General features: G+C 47.9%; 1 long non-coding RNA gene across 2 annotated transcripts in view; it reads right to left on the minus strand.

The window, feature by feature from the left end:
- Nucleotides 1-1,065: 1,065 nt before the first annotated feature.
- LOC138259863 (uncharacterized) overlaps nt 1,066-21,258 on the minus strand; it is a 407,800-nt gene continuing 387,607 nt past the window's right edge. For both annotated transcript variants that reach the window (XR_011198768.1, XR_011198769.1), the window contains one exon: nt 1,066-2,652. This is a non-coding gene — a long non-coding RNA (uncharacterized lncRNA). The remainder of the gene's footprint in view (nt 2,653-21,258) is intronic.

Below are 21,258 nucleotides of genomic sequence, written 5' to 3' on the forward strand. Positions count from 1 at the left end.
TCAATGCCCTAAACCAAGTTGTCTATGGTATGGGTGGGTCCCGGGGTGTCTGGAGAAACAGACACTCTGCATATAAATGTGCTCTGGACCCGGTCAGACCGGTTTCCACTAATAATTGTGTTTCTCAGAATGGTTGCTGTCATGCAAAACTTAACTATGTGTGTGTCACAGTGCACTATAACAACTCCTTCTCAAGTGTGGCTGAACTGTGGGTGCATCACAGTGTAGACCTTGACACACAAAACCACAGGTAAATTGTATGTGTGTCACAAAATGATTGTTGTCATGCAAATCTGAAATGTGTATGGCGGTGTACAAGAACAGCAGTAATCTCTGAAATGGCCACTTTGTCTCACAGGTACTCGTGACAAGCAGAGTCATTGTAATCCAATCTTTAGCAATTATTGATGTCCTTATGCCTTCCAGAGCAATGGATGGATATAGTGCCCAATTCAAAACAGCCGCTGACTTCCCCACATTCCCACAATGTGACTATTTCCCAGAATGTGCAGCAGTTTCGGGAGATTTTTCTTTTTTCTTGAATTAGGTGAAGTCCCAAATTGGGTGAAGTTCCAATTCAAAATGACCTCCCACATTGTGTGCCTGTAGATGCACACACACAGATAACACTGAGGTCAGTGTGACGTCATGTTACCCAACAGCACCACAGAAATTAAGAAGGTTCAACTACTAGAGCGCGAAACACGGCTGGTTTAACGTGGCATTGCGGTTGTCACCTGGAATCTCGCTCAAAAGGAGAATGCACTTGGGAGCATAGAGTACATGTCTAAACAGCAGAGTAGGAGCGATGAGCCAAAATTACAGCTAAAGTTACACAGTCCTTGCTTCAAAATTATTGTTTGTTTTTTCACAAGCGCAGTGCACAACGGCCTAACGAAACACAGATCTTCGATTGATGAATCTCTCAATCTTCTGATCAGTCCTCTGCCCTCTGCAGGTGGCCTTCGCAGAATGTGGATCCTGGGCAGTACCTTCCGTGTCGCTAAAATTGTAGTGATCTGGTACATAAATCACCACACGAAGCCACAGACTGTAGATGGGGTTTATTTGAAACAACCCAAATTAGCATCAGGAAACTGTCAGTCTTAGAATCCCCATGCCCAACTCCCTCAAACATTCAATAGTCACCAGAACTCAGAACGTAGAATATAGAATATAGCATACTAAGTTATGTAAAAGGTACATCACCACATAAAGCTCATCACAAATTGGAATTTCTGACATAAGTTTAGGAATGTCTGACACAGATTATGTGCATCACGGTATGCACCCTAGACGTGTTCTTATAAACATATATGATAAAAGGACATTAATTCAGACTACAGTATTTTGGGTTTATGTCTGTATGTTTTCTTAATGAACTATGACATGGTGGTAAGTAGGCATGTGACACATACAAATGTTGCAATGATAGTTGTATCTGTGTCATCAGTCAAATGGCTTGACCCCTTTACATTTCTGAAAAAGAATAGGTCAAGCTACATCTGTGTCTAATAACAGACATGACAATGGTTATGCATAAATCAGGAAAGTTGGTGACTTTCACTGTTTGAGAGGGAAGATGGTGACGTTCATGTGTCAAGGCCTATATTAGATGGAGTCAGAACTTAGGGACTTAACGTCATCCCCTGCTTCTACATCTGATTGACGTCATTGGGGCATATCTAATCAATAGGGACCTATATAAGCAGTAGGAAAAAATCTATTCTCTCAAATTACGAAGGTCTAGAATACATAACATAAAATGTACACTTAAATATGTATGTAAATTATATTAAAACACGTTCAATATCAAGCATATAATGAAGCACAAACATGAAGGTAGTTAATACATTAAGTATGTAAAAGAGCAGAAGTGATATATATACTAAATATAGCAGTGAAGCACGAATATTTCAAAGTCTTCTGTTGTTTCAAATAAATTGCACTTTTATTGTGATCTATCTAGAGTGTTATAGGTGTTAGTGATTATATCAATAGGCCAAATCAATATTTTGCAATAAAAATAAAAAAATGAGAAATTAAAGAGCCTTATAAAACATATAGTTAGTTCAGGCTGCATTCGTGTGATCTTCACGAAAACCATGTTGAGCATGTTCATAGTCAATGGTCTGTGTATTTTAGGGACCAACAATTGGTTGCTTGGTTTATTCTCTCAATGGTGATTGTGGCTCCTCTTCAGGGTGCTCAAACGATAACAGAAACTCAAGCCACTTATCACAAGCTGCGTCAAAAAGTGGCACCCATGATGTTGCTCTGTCATAGGCAGCATTCTTTAGAAGGGATAGATCCATTGTTTCTGGTGCTCATGTAGAGAATGAATGATCATTTCCATAGTGAGATAAGCCATCAGAGGCTGCTCCAGATTTAAGTCCAGGATGATTTCAGTCGGAGAGTTTATGTACCAGAACACAGGTTTACTTGTGTAGCATCCATTTTACAAAAAGTGAGCATGCAGTACTTGCTGAGTTCAGATAGCCAAGCATGTCCCATGTAGTGTGTCAGTTTCTCTGCAGCTTTGCTCAGCTGGATGCGTGTTTTTCATGTTGTTGTTTTCCTTGTCAGAACAGAAGAAAGATGATGATCTCACAGCCAATTTGGCGAATGACGATTGGAAATCTCCCTCAAAGGCTGGAGAACAGAAAATTAAAAAATTACCTAATCGGTCCAAATACTGCTTTAAATTCAGTCACTAGACAGGATTCAATGTTCTTAAAAAGATCCACACCAGCTGTTGCAGATAAATTAAATATTGTTTGCATGATATCTGCATAATGCAACAGGTATTGTATGTACAACAGCCTCTGAATTTCCTCATCAGTTCTAGCTGTCTACAGTTTATAAGCTTCTACCGCTGAAATTAAAGGTATTTCTTTTTGTAACAGAACAGACAATAGTTTGTTTAAATTGCCAAAGCACATAGGCCTTGATTTATACTTTTTGGAGCAAAACTGCACCAAAGCAGTTTTGCACCAAAATGTTTAGCACCGGCTTGCACCATTTCCGAGCACTATCCGGGCACCATATTTATGGAATGGTGGAAGCCGGTGCAAAGGGTAGGCTAACGTAAAAAAAATTATGTTAGCCGGGTGGGGCTGGCAGTATGGAAGAAGGTGGTTTTGCACCAAAAAATGAGGTTAGGCAGGTTAGAGTAAAAAAAAAATGACTCTAACCAGCCTAGCGTCATTTTCTGACGCAAAACCATCCATACCACATGACTACTGTCTTAGAAAAGACAGGAGTCATGCCCACCACCTCAGTGGCCAGCCCAGTGGACCAGGGTCCATTGAGCATAGCTATTGCACCCTGTGCCAGGTAGGGGGGCCCACTTCAGGGCCCCCAATGGCACTTAAAAAAAATACTTACCTGTACTTACTTATATGTACCTGGGATGGGGTCCCCCATCCTATTCTGTCCCTCTGGTGTGGGTGGGGGTGTCACTGGGGCCTGGGGAGGTCACCTGTGGGCTTATTCCATGGTGGTCTGTAAGGAAATGCCTCCTTGGCATGGTTACCCCCGACTTTTTGCCTTTGCTGATGCTAAGTTATGATTTGAAAGTGTGCTGGGGACCCTGCTAACCAGGCCCCAGCACCAGTGTTTCTTTCCCTAAACTGTACCTTTGTCTCCACAACTGGCACAACCCTGGCACTCGGGTAAGTCCCTTGTAACTGGTACCCCTGGTACCAAGGGCCCTGATGCCAGGGAAGGTCTCTAAGGGCTGCAGCATGTCTTATGCCACCCTGGGAGCCCCTCACTCAGTACATACACACTGCTTGCCAGCTTGTGTGTGCTGGTGGGGAAAAAATGACTAAGTCGACATGGCACTCCCCTCAGGGTGCCATGCCAACCTCACACTGCTTGTGGCATAGGTAAGTCACCCCTTTAGCAGGCCTTATAGCCCTAAGGCAGGCTGCACTATACCACAGGTGAGGGCATATGTGCATGAGCACTATGCCCCTACAGTATCTAAGCAAAACCTTAGATACTGTAAGTGCAGGGTAGCCATAAGAGTATATGGTCTGGGAGTCTGTCAAACACGAACTCCACAGCACCATAATGGCTACACTGAAAACTGGGAAGTTTGGTATCAAACTTCTCAGCACAATAAATGCACACTGATGCCTGTGTGCACTTTATTGTAAAATACACCCAGAGGGCATCTTAGAGATGCCCCCTGAAAACATACCCGACTTCCAGTGTGGGCTGACTAGTTTTTGCCAGCCTGCCACACACCAGACGTTGCTGGCCACATGGGGAGAGTGCCTTTGTCACTCTGTGGCCAGGAACAAAGCCTGTACTGGGTGGAGGTGCTTCTCTCCTCCCCCTGCAGGAACTGTAACACCTGGCGGTGAGCCTCAAAGGCTCACCCCCTTTGTTACAGCGCCACAGGGCATCCCAGCTAGTGGAGATGCCCGCCCCTCCGGCCACTGCCCCCACTTCTGGTGGCAAGGCTGGAGCAGCCCCTAAGGTGTCCTGAGCTGAGGTGACTCTTACTTTTAGAAATCCTCCATCTTGTAGAAGGAGGATTCCCCCAATAGGATTAGGGATGTGCCCCCTCCACACAGTTAGGAGGCACAAAGAGGGTGTAGCCACCTTCAGGGCCAGTAGCCAATGGCTACTGCCCTCCCAGACCTAAACACACCCCTAAATCCAGTATTTAGGAGCTCCCAGAACCGAGGAAGATAGATTCCTGCAACCTAAAGAAGAAGAAGGACTGCTGACCTGAAGCCCTGCAGTGAAGACGGAGACGACAACTGATTTGGCCCCAGCCCCACCGGCCTGTCTCCCTACTTTGACGAAAACTGCAACAGCGACGCATCCAACAGGGACCAGCGACCTCTGAAGCCTCAGAGGACTGCCCTGCATCTAAAGGACCAAGAAGTTCCAGAGAACAGCGGCCCTGTTCAAGAAACTGCAACTTTCTGCAACAAAGAAGCAACTTTAAAGACCCCACGTTTCCCGCCGGAAGCGTGAGACTTTCCACTCTGCACCCGACGCCCCCGGCTCGACCTGCGGAAAACTAACACTACAGGGAGGACTTCCCGGCGACTGCGAGCCCGTGAGTAGCCAGAGTTTACCCCCCTGAGCCCCCACAGCGATGCCTGCAGAGGAAATCCAGAGGCTCCCCCTGACCGCAACTGCCTGTAACAAGGGACCCAACGCCTGGAACCAACACTGCACCCGCAGCCCCCATGACCTGAAGGAACCGAACTCCAGTGCAGGAGCGACCCCCAAGCGAACCTTTGCCTAGTCCAGGTGGTGGCTACCCCAAGGAGCCCTCCCTGTGCCTGCCCGCATCATTGAAGAGACCCCCGGGTCTCCCCATTGATTCCTATCTGAAACCCGATGCCTGTTTGCACTCTGCAACCGGCCGCCCCTGTGCCGCTGAGGGTGTACTTTCTGTGCCTGCTTGTGTCCCCCCCGGTGCCCTACAAAACCCCCCGGTCTGCCTTCCGAGGACACGGGTACTTACCTGCTGGCAGACTGGAACCGGGGCACCCCTGTTTCCATTGAAGCCTATGTGTTTTGGGCACCACTTTGACATCTGCACCTGACCGGCCCCGAGCTGCTGGTGTGGTAACATTGGGGTTGCCTTGAACCCCCAACGGTGGGCTACCTTGGACCCAACTTTGAACCTTGTAAGTGTTTTACTTACCTGTGAACTTAACAGTTACTTACCTCCCCCAGGAACTGTTGATTTTTACAGTGTCCACTTTTAAAATAGCTTATTGACATTTCTGTCAAAACTGTACATGCTATTGTGATTATTCAAAGTTCCTTGAATACCTGAGTGAAATACCTTTCATTTTAAGTATTACTTGTAAAGCGTGAACCTGTGGTTCTTAAAATAAACTAAGAAAAGATATGTTCTATATAAAAATCTATTGGCCGGGAGTAAGTCTTTGAGTGTGTGCTCGACCACACTACCACAAAATAGGGCATTAGAATTATCTCTTTTTGCCACTATCTTACCTCTAAGGGGAACCCTTGGACTCTGTGCACACTATTTCTTACTTTGAAATAGTATATACGGAGCAAACTTTCTACATGGCCCACCATGGAAATAGGCCCACTGGTCCCCTAACACCTGTCCTGACCCAGGCATTAAATAATGGTGCAAAGCTGGCTTATTTGACCCCTCCTCCCCGTGCATGATTTTAGCACGGGTGGATAAATATTGCGCTAAGGACATAGAATCATTTCTTGTATGGGAATGCCTACTTTGCATCGCATTGACGCACAGTAGGTTTCCACGTCCTAAAAATTACTTTAACTCCATAAATTGGGCGCTAGACCGGTCTAGCGCCAAAGTATAAATACGGAGTTAGTTTTGCACTGAACTTGCGTAATAAAATTGATGCAAATTTGGCGCAAAACAAGTATAAATATGCCCCATAGATTTAATGCTAATATTAAGCCAAAGGATCTTCCTAATGATATTGCTGTGTAGAAGATACAAGTTCTTTCTACAACACTGTATTGTTTCTGAAACTGTTATCATGTACGGCAGATTGGGTTTCAACCCACAGCAAGCAGCACTTGTTAAAAATATATGCTGCATTTGTTAAAAATATATAAGAGCCATTATTCAAAAGTTCATGATGTCTGGGCATGAATGCAATGGGAAAACAGATAAAATGTATCTTCACTCTAGCATCAAAGTGTTACACATCCTGTGCAATTATATGGTATCACACAGAAGGGAATGTTCAAGGGGATTTCTACAAATTGCTGTACTGGTGTTCACAGGGTTATCTTCATTTTTACTTAATAATAATAACTTTTATTCGGTATGAAAAAAAAAATTCATCCATTACAATAAATAATCTCCAGTACATTTGTTAAAATTAGCAATAAAACCATAAATAATAAAAACACCCATCAGGAATAAAAACATATATAACCACATGCATAGAAACAATAAAATAGAAAAATTCATTATAAAAACTCTACATTATTACGCCAAGTAATAGCTCCCTTCAGGAATGATCCCAGCCCCTTCCACACCAATACATCTGAGGCCATCTGCAGCCACATAAAAGCAGGACGATATTGCACAAAACCCTTGGGCCTTAGGAGAGGTCATAAAAAACGAGTTCTGAATGGTGCATAAAAAACACAAAACAAAGTAAAATGGGGCAAGGTCTGTTGGGACACCCCATCACAGGGTCTAATACATTTGTCCCCATACTGACCTAACGGGAAACACAAATTACTTCTAATGATCCCCAAACGGAAACGGGTTATGAGAGACCTTTCCCTCACATCCTTTATCTCTAAGAGATAGCGTTCAGGACCTACCCACATCTTTAACATAATGAAATCCCTGATCGATTTTTTCCCTAAGGCCTCCCCCTCCCTCCTGTTCTTCTGGATTCTTAAAAAATTCTCCTTAGCCCATTTATCATCACACCTGGTCAGGCCTTCAGGATAATCAACCAAGTCAGGCCGCCCCAGATCACGAGCTATCTTCCTTATGTGCATCACCCAGGGAATATTCTTTACATTGTCACAAGCCAGACAATCCTTTAAGATATCCCTATTCAGAGTGGCTTGTTCGTTAGTCCAAATTGAGATCCATAGCAGAAGGGGAGCCAACCGAATAGTGTCCTGGACAAACTCAAGCTCCAGCTCCAAATGAAGGCTAAAACCAGGTATATTTTGTCCAACTCCCAATAGCCTTCTACAAAACCGATTTTCTTCTACCGTAAGGGCTTGGGAGTCCCCATACCCCCAATATGCAGCACCATACAGTAGGACGGGGAGGCATTTCTGCCTATAAATTTCAAGCAAAGGCTTGATGGGTTTACTACCTACCCTTACAGCAAAATCAAAAGTTGCGCCAACTGCTGCATGAAAAAGCGCACCCCCTTCTGGCAATACAGGGTTTCCAAGATCCTTTCTCATCCAAAATAATCCCTAGGTACGGAAACTCATGGACCCTACTAATAATTTGATCCTCCACCCTTAGCTGTCCCACTGTACTCAGGGGTCTTCCACACACCATAAAATGAGATTTCTTAAAATTGACCTCTAAACCCAAAGCTGACATAAAGGAGGCATAAGCTCTAACTATTTCCCGGAGACCATTCATAGTACGGGCCATGAGGACTGCATCATCCTCGTACGTTAGCACAGGGATATCAGTACCATTCACCTTTGGAACATCCCTACAGTGTTTCATCCGAAAATCAGACAATCCATTTGTATATAGAAGGAACAAAGTAGGAGCCAGAACACACCCCTGGCGCACACCCCTTGAAAGCTTAAAGGCCTCTGAGCATTCCCCATTCAACCCCACCCTCACGTTAGCAACCGTCCCAGAATGTAGATATCGGAGCAACTCTACAATATTAGGATCCAGCCCTAGCTGATTTAATCTTTCCCATAATATAGACTGGTTCACCTTATCAAAGGCACAGCTAAGATCCATAAAAGCAAGGTAGAGCGTACCTTTCCTAGCCTGCATGTATTTGCCAATCAGCATCAATAGGTTGAGACATTGATCTCGCGTGCCAAGGCCTTCCCTAAAACCATACTGGTCCCGGCTTAAGATATCATTCCCTATCATCCAGGACTCCAGACGCCTTAAAATAATCCGTCCCAGGCTCTTCACCGAAGAATCCAGTAGAGAAATTGGGCGGTAGGACTTAGGATCATTTCGGTTGCCCTTTTTAAACACTGGGACAATACAAGAGGCAGGGATACCCACAGTAACTGCTGCATTAAGGACATTTAAGAGAACAGGTGCCCATAACTGGGGGTTCGCTTTATACTAGTCCATAGGGATCGAATCCGGGCCCGGAGCTTTATTGCTCACACTACTCTGTATCGCATCCATAACCTCCTGGAGCGAAAACCTAATTGCTAGGTTGGGAGTCATCTCATACTCGTTCTCCCGGTTATTTCTTAGGGGAGAACCCTAAAAAATACTACGAAAGTGAATTACCCATGCATCCGGGGCGATGTTACAGCCAAGGCCCTCAGATGTATCTGTTCCAAAGGAACCTCTATTTACCACTCTCAAAAACAGGCCAGGATCCTTCAGAGCTATGGCACGTTCTAACTCTTCCCAGGCTTTATCTATATGTTTTATCTTGCTATCCCTCAGGGCCCTCTTATATTTCATTCTAGCTTCTTTTACGAGGACCCAATCTCTAGGATGTTTCTTAGTGGCCATCTTCAGCATACATAGCAGGTCTTATCATACCAACCACAATTACGTTTACTAGGTTGGCTGCTTGCTGTAAAAAGGCAATCTCTCACTGCTGCATTTACTATTGTTATTGCATTCATAACAGTTTTAGGATTAGGAGCCTCTGTCAAGAGTGTGTCCATAAATAAATGTACATTTACCCCCACCACCCTTTCTACAACTTTTGGGGAATCCACTTGATTCCACCCAAGCCGCCTACCCTGGTCCTTTATCTCCACTACTACCGGCCTACCTCGTCCTAAATTACGAAGGGCCCCAGGGAGTGTAAAGGATACTATAAGGGGATTATGATCACTGAAACTCTCCCCCAGCACCTCCCCCCCAGTCACCAGGTCCTTCATAGGTGGAGACATAAAGATATAATCAATAGTGGATTCAGATCCTCTTCCCACATAGGTTGGGAGTTGATGAGTGCCTACAGCTTCTAAATCACACACATTCAGAAGGCCCATCTTCCTGAGTTCCTTGATTAGAACCCTGCCTCTGGAATCCTGCAGGCCATCCACTGAATAATCCTCACAGTCAAAAATAAAGGGATTAACCACAGTACTGAGCCTCCCCAGCTTACCATTAAAGTCACCAGAGACAATAGCACAGAATTCTAACCCCATCTCCTCCATTCTGTATTGTAAAACCTGAAGAACGGAAAACAGGGCCCCAATTTGGCATCCCATATCCCACACAGCGTTATAAAATTTAACCAGTAAAATATTAAAATTATTAGAGAAAATTACCCATACCAGCAATATACCTTGGTGATTGCAGTTAATTTGAAAAGCACCCACTATCTTAGAGAGGCGGATTAGGGTAACCAAGCCACCTTTTGAGCGGCCACCAAGAGACTTCACAGCTGGAATTACAAATCTGTTATACCCATCCCACACAGACAACCTCTCTGACCAGGTTTCCTGAAGCATGATCACATCAAAATTAGTCACACACCTAATCTACGCCTGATCAAATAACTTGGCATCATAGCCCGCAATATTCCATGAGATAAGTTTACACTGTGGGGGCACCTCTTCCCGTATAGCCAGGGTCTTGGCGCATTGTCAGTCCACCCCTTCCAAGGATAAATTACTGTTAGTGACAGTTCTTCTGCTGGTTGCCTGGTGATTGTTCTGACCCGGGGGGAAACCTACCAGAACCTGGAAACACCCCTGCACTCAATCGCATGTGGTCATAAAAATAACCCAAAGGGACCATACCAATTGTACCAGGTCTAAAAACAGCAGGGTGGTAGGTAGAAAGGAGCCTTTGACTCAGGGCTGGGTATCTAACATTTATAATAACACAATCTTCATCCGCCACCTTATTTTTGGGCCCAATCCATCCAATTCTTCTGGCAAACAGAATATCATTGAAATCCTTACATGAGAAATCACAGTTCTTACTCAACCAATATCCAGCCTTGTTTGTGAGTTGGGCCGTGGACTCAGTTACCCCAGGGGCAAGAGCAGGTACATTTGTCAGTCCCACCACATAGGGGGCACAAGCTGGGGGGAGATCCAAACAGGTCAATGCAGGCCTGGCCGTCGGGAGATTCAGAATATTATTCCCAACCAGCTGTTGGGTCAGCCCCCCCGCTACCACAATTTCATGATCAGGCTGCCTACTACAGCTAGACAGTCCTATCCGCCCTTAATATAGAAGTCAGTGCAGCCGGCGCAACCTCAGCATGAGCGCCCTGGCCCCCAGAATTTCCAGAATTAACCAATAGCTGAGATGATTTTCCCAGAGGCCCCAATGGCCCTGCAACGCCCTCCGGCAGGAGAAACTCCTCACAAGGATGGGATTGCCTGGTCGGGGCCACACATCCACCTACACAATGCCTCCCCTGACTTCCTTGCACAGATATCAGAGAAACTGCCTTTTCTATGGCCGATAGTTTCGCCACAACGGGGGATAAAATCTCCTGGATCATTTCACGAAATTTTGACAATAAAATAGTAACATCACAACCCAGCAGCTGGCAAGGAGCAGGGTCATTACTCGTACCCTTAGGAAGTTCCAAGAGGGATGTTTTCGACTTGGGAATCGATTTCTTTAAGACCTTTTTTTTCCTCGGGGGGGCTACATTTATCCAGGGGGCAGGCCGGGGGAGAAGATAATAAAAGTATTTTGCTTCTTCTGGAAGGGCCTTGGCCACCAGAACCCTCTGTAGTCTCTATTAGCTCAATTTGAGCAGGTTCAACATCAACCATAACAGTACCTTGGTATCCCCCCGGATAAGTCACCTCCACATCCACAACCTCACGAGGACCACTATCTATTGGGGCCAGACGCCAGTCCTCCAGTTCCATGGATAACCTCCTTTCTGCCAGATCAATCTCCTTCGTTACGACCCCGACAGCTCTTGCAAGGAAGGAGTCCAATGTGGTGGTGCAACTCCCCTGTCTACTGCCGCCACCACCCCCTCCCATGGGCCCAGTTAACAGACCTCTTTTCCTGCCCATTTTAACAAAATGCTTCAATAACGAAATAACAAACAAAACAGACAAAAAAAATTAAAATATTAGAAGCCCACTAGATCCACTAAGAAGGCTCCAAAATGATCCCCAATATATAATAAATGTATAAATAGTCACCCTTCACTGCAGATGAAAGAGGGGTGGCCCAGCCCAGCCTCTAACGGGCGATGACGGGCCCACCCTTGGCCCGGGCGCGTCCTGCGGTTGCGGGGGCGTAGCAGTTTTTAAAGGGCTCCTGCCCCGTGTGGTGCCGCCGCCGCCTCCAGTAATGACGCGCTACCCGCGGTTGCGTGAGCGCGTAGCAGTTTTTAAAGGGCTCCTGCCCCGTGTGGTGCCGCTGCCTCCAGTAATGAAGCGATACCCGCGGTTGCGGGCGCACGTAACAGTTTTTAAAGGGCTCCTGCCCGGTGTGGTGCCGCCGCCGCCTCCAGTAAAGACGCGCTGCCCGCGGTTGCGGGAGCGCGTAGCAGTTTTTAAAGGGCTCCTGCCACGTGTGGTGCCACCGCTGCCGCCTCCAGTAATGACTCGCTAGCCCCATTTTTACTTAAAACAGACGTGTGAAAAAGGAAACTTCAATGAATGGAACAACTGTGAATTGTGCATAGTTTCATACAAACCAAAAGATACATTTTTGATAGTTATGAAAATTAAGTCTTGTCATGGGAAATTAAATAATACCGTGCATGAGCCAGTTAATAAGTGGAGTACCACTGACTGCAAATGGTTCATCTTCAAATTGCTCTATACTTAATAAGCCATTATTTTTTGTATGAGCACCAAATTATATGGTTCAAACAGGGCTGATTCATTGAGAAGTTACTAAGGCATGAAACCTGATTTTAGTGTTTGTAGTGACCAATTTAGTTGTATAATTGCCCTTAACTGAGCCTGCCCATTTTGTAATAAATTCAGATCTCCTTTCAGGAGGCCTAGGGCTAATGACAAAATGTGATTCACTTGAGTACACTCTTTTAGAAAGCGTATGCATTCCAATGTCGATAACTTTAAACACAGTGGACATGTTTTCTTGATCTATTTGCCTAATACGTTATGCAGCTTCTTTCTCTGAAAACTTAATGAATTCAATATAAATGGTGTACATTCTGGCTGCACTAAAGAAGGCGGATGCATGATACTATTGCTCTGCGCCAGCCTTTGTTTTATCCTCAGTCATTGTGCACTAGGTGGGGTTCCAGACCAGGCGGTCCCCAACCAATTGTTGATGACCTGCCTGGGCAGCTTTGGAAAGGCAACTTATAACTCTGTTGCCTCCAGATTTGCCCGTCCTACCCACTAGGGCCCTGGAGGCCCAGTGGCTAAGAGGATGGGTGGTGCCTGAAATCTCTAAGGAGCCAAAGCAGAGCGGACAGGCTGCGGTGGCCCTGCCACAAAAGAGAGAAGCAGTTGAGCCACTTGAGGGAACAGCAACAGCCCTTCAGAGCTTAAGAATGGAAGGAGGGGCCCGACTGGTTTGGTTCTGCTCCCCACACGGGTCGAGCGGACCCGAAACACTGATTAGTAACTCCTGGCGGTGTGGGTTGGAGATGAGACAGCAAGGAGCTTAGCTGGCCTGAGGCGGTGAGCTGTAGCTCGACACATGGAGGAGCTGTGAGAGCGGAGCCTGCAACGGTATGGGCGAGACTCAAGGAAGATCCTAGTGAGCAGGTAGGCCTGCCGTTGCGTGCACGCCACTCCATGAGAATGGACTGAGGGAGAGGCAGGACCCGGGGAAGAGTATGGCACGGCCCTAAAGAGGGATAACTGGAGGTAACAACCCCCACGCTAAGGTGACGATGATGCAGATAACAGAAAACTCTGCAAACTTGAGTTACACAGAGCTGGAGTGCGGGGACTATCAGCGGGCGCCCTGGTGACTACCGACTGCGATCAATGCAGTCACAGGCTCTCAGGAGGGAGTGAATTGCAACCCGTCACAAACTGTACTTATAAGTGGACTCTGGCAGGCCTATTGCTGTAATTCGGGCCCCAAAGGTAACAAGATTCACTTACCCCTGCAGGGAGCTATGGAGGGTTGCCAAAAGAAGTACACACGCCTATGCCCACCATAAATGAGAACCCTGTGAATGGCTGTGCCTTCTTCACCTGAGGCCCTCCGGAGCTGTTCAGAAGTCACAGGCACTGCAGGTCCCGACAGAATTGGTGAGTCACCCCTCCTGGGCAGAAGAGCACTTACCTGGCTATTGTTACTGAAGGTGGTAGCACAGACTGGAGTTGGGGCAACCTGCACTGAGAGGTGCCATCCTTCCTCTTCCCTTCCCCCACGAGGCATGAACCCTGACAAGCTATTGAGACAGACTTACCCACCCGGAGGATTAACAGGTCAGAGCAATATAAGGGACCAGACTCAATCAAACAATGGGGAAACCAAGAACTAAGAGGAAAGGTGTGCTGGCTGGGCCAGAGGAACACCCGACTCCTTACCACAGCTCCTGAGAGGACATAGTGGTATATCTTGATGGCTCCAGACAGAGGTGTCTCCAAACAGCCTTACCTTCTTCTTTGTCTTTGAACGTGTTCATAAAATACCAATCTGACTGCCAGCACCAGCCCTCCCACCAAGGCCACTGGTGGAGCAGCTGTTACATTACCGTGGCAGAGACACCATACTCCAGAAGGCACTAACTGAAGGTCCTTACACGGTGGACAACAGTAAGGTGTCTGTTCTCAGACTACATCACGGCGGTGCAGGCAAAATGCTCCTTGTTCCAGGAAGTGAAGAAAGCCCTCAGGGAAGAAGGCCTGCAGTACTCCCTGATGTTCCCTGCGAAGCTTAGAATCATCCTACATGACAAGACATTTCTGCGAAGACCTGGGCCAGGCCCAGGAATGTCTGGAGTCATATAAAATAGGAACCACCTTGCCAGCGGCCAAATGTGGGGGGGGACACCCAGATACAAACCTCAGAAACGGTCACAGAAGACACCAGGCGGTTGACCCCTCAAAACGCCGTTCCCTTCCCAAACCAAACAGGAAAAAGCAGCTGCCCTCCATTCAGTGGCTTCAAATGTGGTAATTCAGGATCCCGAATCTGGCACTGAGATGCCTTCAGACCGACAGTCATTGCACTCAGAGTCTGGTGCCTTTGGAAGATGAGATCACATTACCCTTGGTGACCCCGCAGTCAGTAGATAATTTGATCTGAAAGTCCTTGCAGACTGCGAACTAATGGTGAACTGAGGAGATGTCCCTGTTGCAGGGGAGAGGAGACCTGAAACGGATCTCAACCCGGGGAGGTCACTTGTAAATACTACTTCAATACACTCTGGGAATTTGGACTAGGGACACCATCTAAACCATATGGCCTCCCTAATGGACTCCGGGCTGGTCATCATTTGTGAGACTCGCATGGGCACTGACATGCCTACCCTATATGGCTTACCCCTCACACATGTAGGGGGTCATTAAAACCTCGGCGGTCTTTGAACAAGACCGCTGAGGGACCGCCGTGTGGAAGACCGCCAGTAGTGGCGGTTTTCCGCTCGGCGTATTATGACTGTTGGCTGCTCTCTGTCCTTTTTCCGACGGAGAGCCGCCAACAGCCATACTGGCAGGCGGCGGGGAAGTGGAGGTTGCTCCACCTCCACCGCCACGCCAACAGAACACCGCCCAGCGAATCGCATCCTGTGATTCGGCGCGGCGGTGTTCTGTTGGCGGTGTGGTGTCGACGGAGCAGCCCCCATGGCTCCCGTTCCCTCCCGGAGGATCGACGGAACAGGTAAGTCGATCGTCCGTTAGGGGAGGGGGTGTTGTGTGTTGTGTGGGTGCATGGGGGTGTGTGTCTGTGTATGTAGAGGGGGTGTGTGAGTGTGTGTATGCTTGCGGGGGTGTTGTGTGTTTTTGGGAATGAGTGCGTGTATGTCTGTATGGATGTGTGCGTGCATGTCTGTATATGGGTGTGCGTGTCTGACTGAGTGTGTGGATGTAGGCATGTATGTCAGAGTGTGTGCGTGTGTGTGTTGGTGGTGCCTGCGTGTGTGTGTGAGTGCTGTGATGTTGGGGGTCGGGGTGGGGAGGGGGGCCCTGCCACCTTTGGGGGGTGGCAGGGGTGGTGAGGGGTGTAGGGGAGGGAGTCGGGGTTGGGGTGGGGGAGACCCCTATCAGTGCCAGGGAAGGAATTCCCTGGCACTGATAGTGCTTACCGCCATGGATTTCATGGCGGTTCCTACCGCTGGAAATCCACGGCGGTACGCCGGGTCGAAATACCGGCGGCGGTATTGTGACAGCTGTAGGAAAGTACCATCTTGCCTGGCATGTTACCCCCATTTTTCACTGTATATATGTTGTTTTAGTTGTATGTGTCACTGGGACCCTGGTAACCCAGGGCCCCAGTGCTCATAAGTGTGCCTGAATGTGTTACCTGTGTAGTGACTAACTGTCTCACTGAGGCTCTGCTAATCAGAACCTCAGTGGTTATGCTCTCTCATTTCTTTCCACATTGTCACTGACAGGCTAGTGACCATTTTTACCAATTTACATTGGCTTACTGGAACACCCTTATAATTCCCTAGTATATGGTACTGAGGTACCCAGGGTATTGGGGTTCCAGGAGATCCCTATGGGCTGCAGCATTTCTTTTGCCACCCATAGGGAGCTCTGACAATTCTTACACAGGCCTGCCACTGCAGCCTGAGTGAAATAACGTCCACGTTATTTCACAGCCATTTTACACTGCACTTAAGTAACTTATAAGTCACCTATATGTCTAGCCTTTACCTGGTAAAGGTTAGGTGCAAAGTTACTTAGTGTGAGGGCACCCTGGCACTAGCCAAGGTGCCCCCACATTGTTCAGAGCCAATTCCCTGAACTTTGTGAGTGCGGGGACACCATTACACGCGTGCACTACATATGGGTCACTACCTATATGTAGCTTCACCATGGTAACTCCGAATATGGCCATGTAACATGTCTATGATCATGGAATTGCCCCCTCTATACCATCCTGGCATAGTTGGCACAATCCCATGATCCCAGTGGTCTGTAGCACAGACCCTGGTACTGCCAAACTGCCCTTCCTGGGGTTTCTCTGCAGCTGCTGCCAACCCCTCAGACAGGCATATGCCCTCCTGGGGTCCAGCCAGGCCTGGCCCAGGATGGCAGAACAAAGAACTTCCTCTGAGAGAGGGAGTGACACCCTCTCCCTTTGGAAAATGGTGTGAAGGCAGGGGAGGAGTAGCCTCCCCCAGCCTCTGGAAGTGCTTTGTTGGGCACAGAGGTGCCCAATTCTGCATAAGCCAGTCTACACCGGTTCAGGGACCCCTTAGCCCCTGCTCTGGCGCGAAACTGGACAAAGGAAAGGGGAGTGACCACTCCCCTGACCTGCACCTCCCCTGGGAGGTGTCCAGAGCTCCTCCAGTGTGCTCCAGACCTCTGCCATCTTGGAAACAGAGGTGCTGCTGGCACACTGGACTGCTCTGAGTGGCCAGTGCCACCAGGTGACGTCAGAGACTCCTGCTGATAGGCTCCTTCAGGTGTTAGTAGCCTATCCTCTCTCCTAGGTAGCCAAACCCTCTTTTCTGGCTATTTAGGGTCTCTGTCTCTGGGGAAACTTGAGATAACGAATGCAAGAGCTCATCCGAGTTCCTCTGCATCTCTCTCTTCACCTTCTGATAAGGAATCGACTGCTGACCGCGCTGGAAGCCTGCAAACCTGCAACATAGTAGCAAAGACGACTACTGCAACTCTGTAACGCTGATCCTGCCGCCTTCTCGACTGTTTTCCTGCTTGTGCATGCTGTGGGGGTAGTCTGCCTCCTCTCTGCACCAGAAGCTCCGAAGAAATCTCCCGTGGGTCGACGGAATCTTCCCCCTGCAACCGCAGGCACCAAAAAGCTGCATCATCGGTCCCTTGGGTCTCCTCTCAGCACGACGAGCGAGGTCCCTCGAATCCAGCGACTCTGTCCAAGTGACCCCCACAGTCCAGTGACTCTTCAGCCCAAGTTTGGTGGAGGTAAGTCCTTGCCTCACCTCGCTGGGCTGCATTGCTGGGAACCACGACTTTGCAGCTACTCCGGCCCCTGTGCACTTCCGGCGGAAATCCTTTGTGCACAGCCAAGCCTGGGTCCACGGCACTCTAACCTGCATTGCACGACTTTCTAAGTTGGTCTCCGGCGACGTGGGACTCCTTTGTGCAACTTCGGCGAGCACCGTTTCACGCATCCTCGTAGTGCCTGTTTCTGGCACTTCTCCGGGTGCTACCTGCTTCAGTGAGGGCTCTTTGTCTTGCTCGACGTCCCCTCTCTCTTCAGGTCCAATTTGCGACCTCCTGGTCCCTCCTGGGCCCCAGCAGCGTCCAAAAACGCCAAATGCACGATTTGCGCCTAGCAAGGCTTGTTGGCGTCCTTTCGGCGGGAAAACACTTGTGCACGACTCTCCAAGGCGAGAGGGATCCGTCCACCAAAGGGGAAGTCTCTAGCCCTTTTCGTTCCTGCAGAAACCTCAGCTTCTTCTGTCCAGTCGAAGCTTCTTTGCACCCGCAGCTGGCATTTCCTGGGCATCTGCCCATCTCCGACTTGCTTGTGACTTTTGGACTTGGTCCCCTTGTTCCACAGGTACCCTAGATTGGAAATCCACAGTTGTTGCATTGCTGGTTTGTGTCTTTCCTGCATTATTCCTCTAACACGACTATTTTGTCCTTAGGGGAACTTTAGTGCACTTTGCACTCACTTTTCAGGGTCTTGGGGAGGGTTATTTTTCTAACTCTCACTATTTTCTAATAGTCCCAGCGACCCTCTACAAGGTCACATAGGTTTGGGGTCCATTCGTGGTTCGCATTCCACTTTTGGAGTATATGGTTTGTGTTGCCCCTATCCCTATGTGTCCCCATTGCATCCTATTGTAACTATACATTGTTTGCACTGTTTTCTAAGACTATACTGCATATTTTTGCTATTGTGTATATATATCTTGTGTATATTTCCTATCCTCTCACTGAGGGTACACTCTAAGATACTTTGGCATATTGTCATAAAAATAAAGTACCTTTATTTTTAGTATAACTGTGTATTGTGTTTTCTTATGATATTGTGCATATGACACTAAGTGGTACTGTAGTAGCTTCACACGTCTCCTAGTTCAGCCTAAGCTGCTCTGCTAAGCTACCATTATCTATCAGCCTAAGCTGCTAGACACCCTATACACTAATAAGGGATAACTGGGCCTGGTGCAAGGTGCAAGTACCCCTTGGTACTCACTACAAGCCAGTCCAGCCTCCTACAACAGCCGCCGGGCTGGAGACCCAGGTCTCCAGCCCAGCGGTCGTCTCTGACCTGGCAGGCGGAACGGAGAAGCGGCGGATGACCATGGCCGTAACCGCCATGGTCATAATACTCACAAAAAGACCGCCAGCCTGTTGGCGGTCTTACCACCGCTTTAACACCATCCGCCAGGGTTGTAATGACCCCCTTAGTCTTGCCAGGAAATTGGAGGAGGCACCCTACTGACAATGATTTCTTGTTACAGGTTTGGGTGGCCAGCTGTTGCTGGTCTGCTCTGGAGTGAAGGAGTTCTTGGTTGGGAGGCTTATTGTTTGTCTCAAGGTCCAAGTTCTTGCTTGTATTGGGGAGGGGATCCCTGGTAGAGGTCGGGAGCACAAGAGGGGAGTCTTTCAAGCTGGGCTAGATGCAGTCCCACCGCCGTGCAATAAGGTCCTGATGTGGAATATCTAGGGGATGGGTTCGGCTTCTAAGCACCACAATATACACTGACACCTGTGACGTAGAGGAGTTCGGAATTGCCATGCTGCAGAAAATCCACATCCTGCAGGGAGAGGTGTTGCATTTAAGTGTGGGTGGTAAGGCTAATTATATGCCACATCCCACTTGGCTTTCGCAAGAGGGACCCTCATCTGGATCAGGGCGGGAATACCTTTTGAGCTCATCCATTGATAAAGAGGGCCTTTATGAATTGGTACAAGGTAGATTACTGGGTAAGGAAATCACGCTGGGGAGCATTTATGCCCCCAACCAGGAGCAGCTGACATTCTTCTGTTCCCTGACAGCAGTGATGGTACCCCTGGTGTCAGATGATCTCCTCCTTGGGGGAGACTTCAATTGTGTAGCTCATGTAATACTTGACCACTCGACTCCCCCATGACTGGGGGTGACTGCCCCAGACTGGCAGAGGGACTACGAGACTGGTTGGACATTTGGGGCCTGACAGACTCCTGGAGGATACTACATGGGGAAGAACAAGACTACTAATATTACTCGCACATTTATCAATTACACATTTGGCATGAGAAAATTGTATGCTCCCACAGGCTTAGTCAAAATGTCACCTTTACCGAATACTTGGGACGCACATTGTCAGACCTTAGTCCCTTATAGTTGGGCTTTTAGCCGATGGCGGACCCGTCTGCAGGTCCCCCAATGACCCCTCGATTCACTTTCTCTTGAAGATGCTTGTTTCCAGGATTCCTCGGGAGAGGCCATCACAAGGTTCTTTGAACTCAATCAAGGTTCTGCGTCCCCCAGTTTGGTTGAGTGGAAGGCCTTTAAAGTTGTGGTTCAGGGCCATTGTATAAGCCAAACGATAGGTGTCCAGGGGGAGTTAAATAGAGAACTTCAATCCCTGAATAGTGTAATTCATGAACTAGATATGCGCAGGGAGGAGATGGGACCACTACTGCCCGCCTTCAGGAAGCCAGGAAACAATATGATGCGATCATGGAATGCTTACGATGCCATGATCATAAGCAAAAAATCGCTAGGGCACACGAGGAGGAGGACCGTCCACATTGACTCTTCACCTGGCTCATTAAGCCCAAATGTAGAGGAACACCTAATACATAGATCCTCATGGAAGACAGACAGTTGTTGTACTTCCCTAAGGACATCAACACTTCGTTCAGGGAATATTATGAAGCATTGTATGGGGAGCCTGTTGCTCCTCCACCGGGGGTACAGGCTGCCTTTCTATAGCGATTACCATTGAGAGTGCTCTCCTGAGAGGCTCAGGCGCAATTGGGCGGCACAGTCACTGCACTGGAGATTAAGGAATGGCCACGGGGAAAACTCCAGGCCCTAATGGACTCCCTGCGGGTTCTACTCCACTTACACAGGGACCTTGGCTCTGAGGCTGGAGACACTGTATGCCTACTCGTTGAAGCGAGGAATCCTACTGGACTCCACCTAGGAAGCAATTGTAATCCTGCTTCCAAGACCATACTGAAAGGCGTGCCTGTTACTGTGTTTTGCACCCAACCATGCTACACATGGTCTTCAAAGTCCCCAATGAGGTCTAAGCTCTTCACTTACTTCTTCATATGGAGACCTTGATACATGAAGTCCACAACGGCTTTGTACAGGCCCATGCCACTTTCTTCAATCTATGACGATTGCTCCATATCCTCTACCACCCAGAGATACAAACACAACAGGAGACATTGCTGATGGCCAAGGACCTTGAAAAGGCCTTTGACTCTGTGAGTTGGTGCTTCCTGTTTGAGGTCATGAGGCGTATGGTCTTGGAGGATTGTGGATAAACTGGGTTACTTTTCTCTATAATGACCCAACTGCGGGTGTCAGGAGAG

Source organism: Pleurodeles waltl, chromosome 9 (assembly GCF_031143425.1).
Source record: "Pleurodeles waltl isolate 20211129_DDA chromosome 9, aPleWal1.hap1.20221129, whole genome shotgun sequence".
Lineage (NCBI taxonomy): Eukaryota > Metazoa > Chordata > Amphibia > Caudata > Salamandridae > Pleurodeles > Pleurodeles waltl.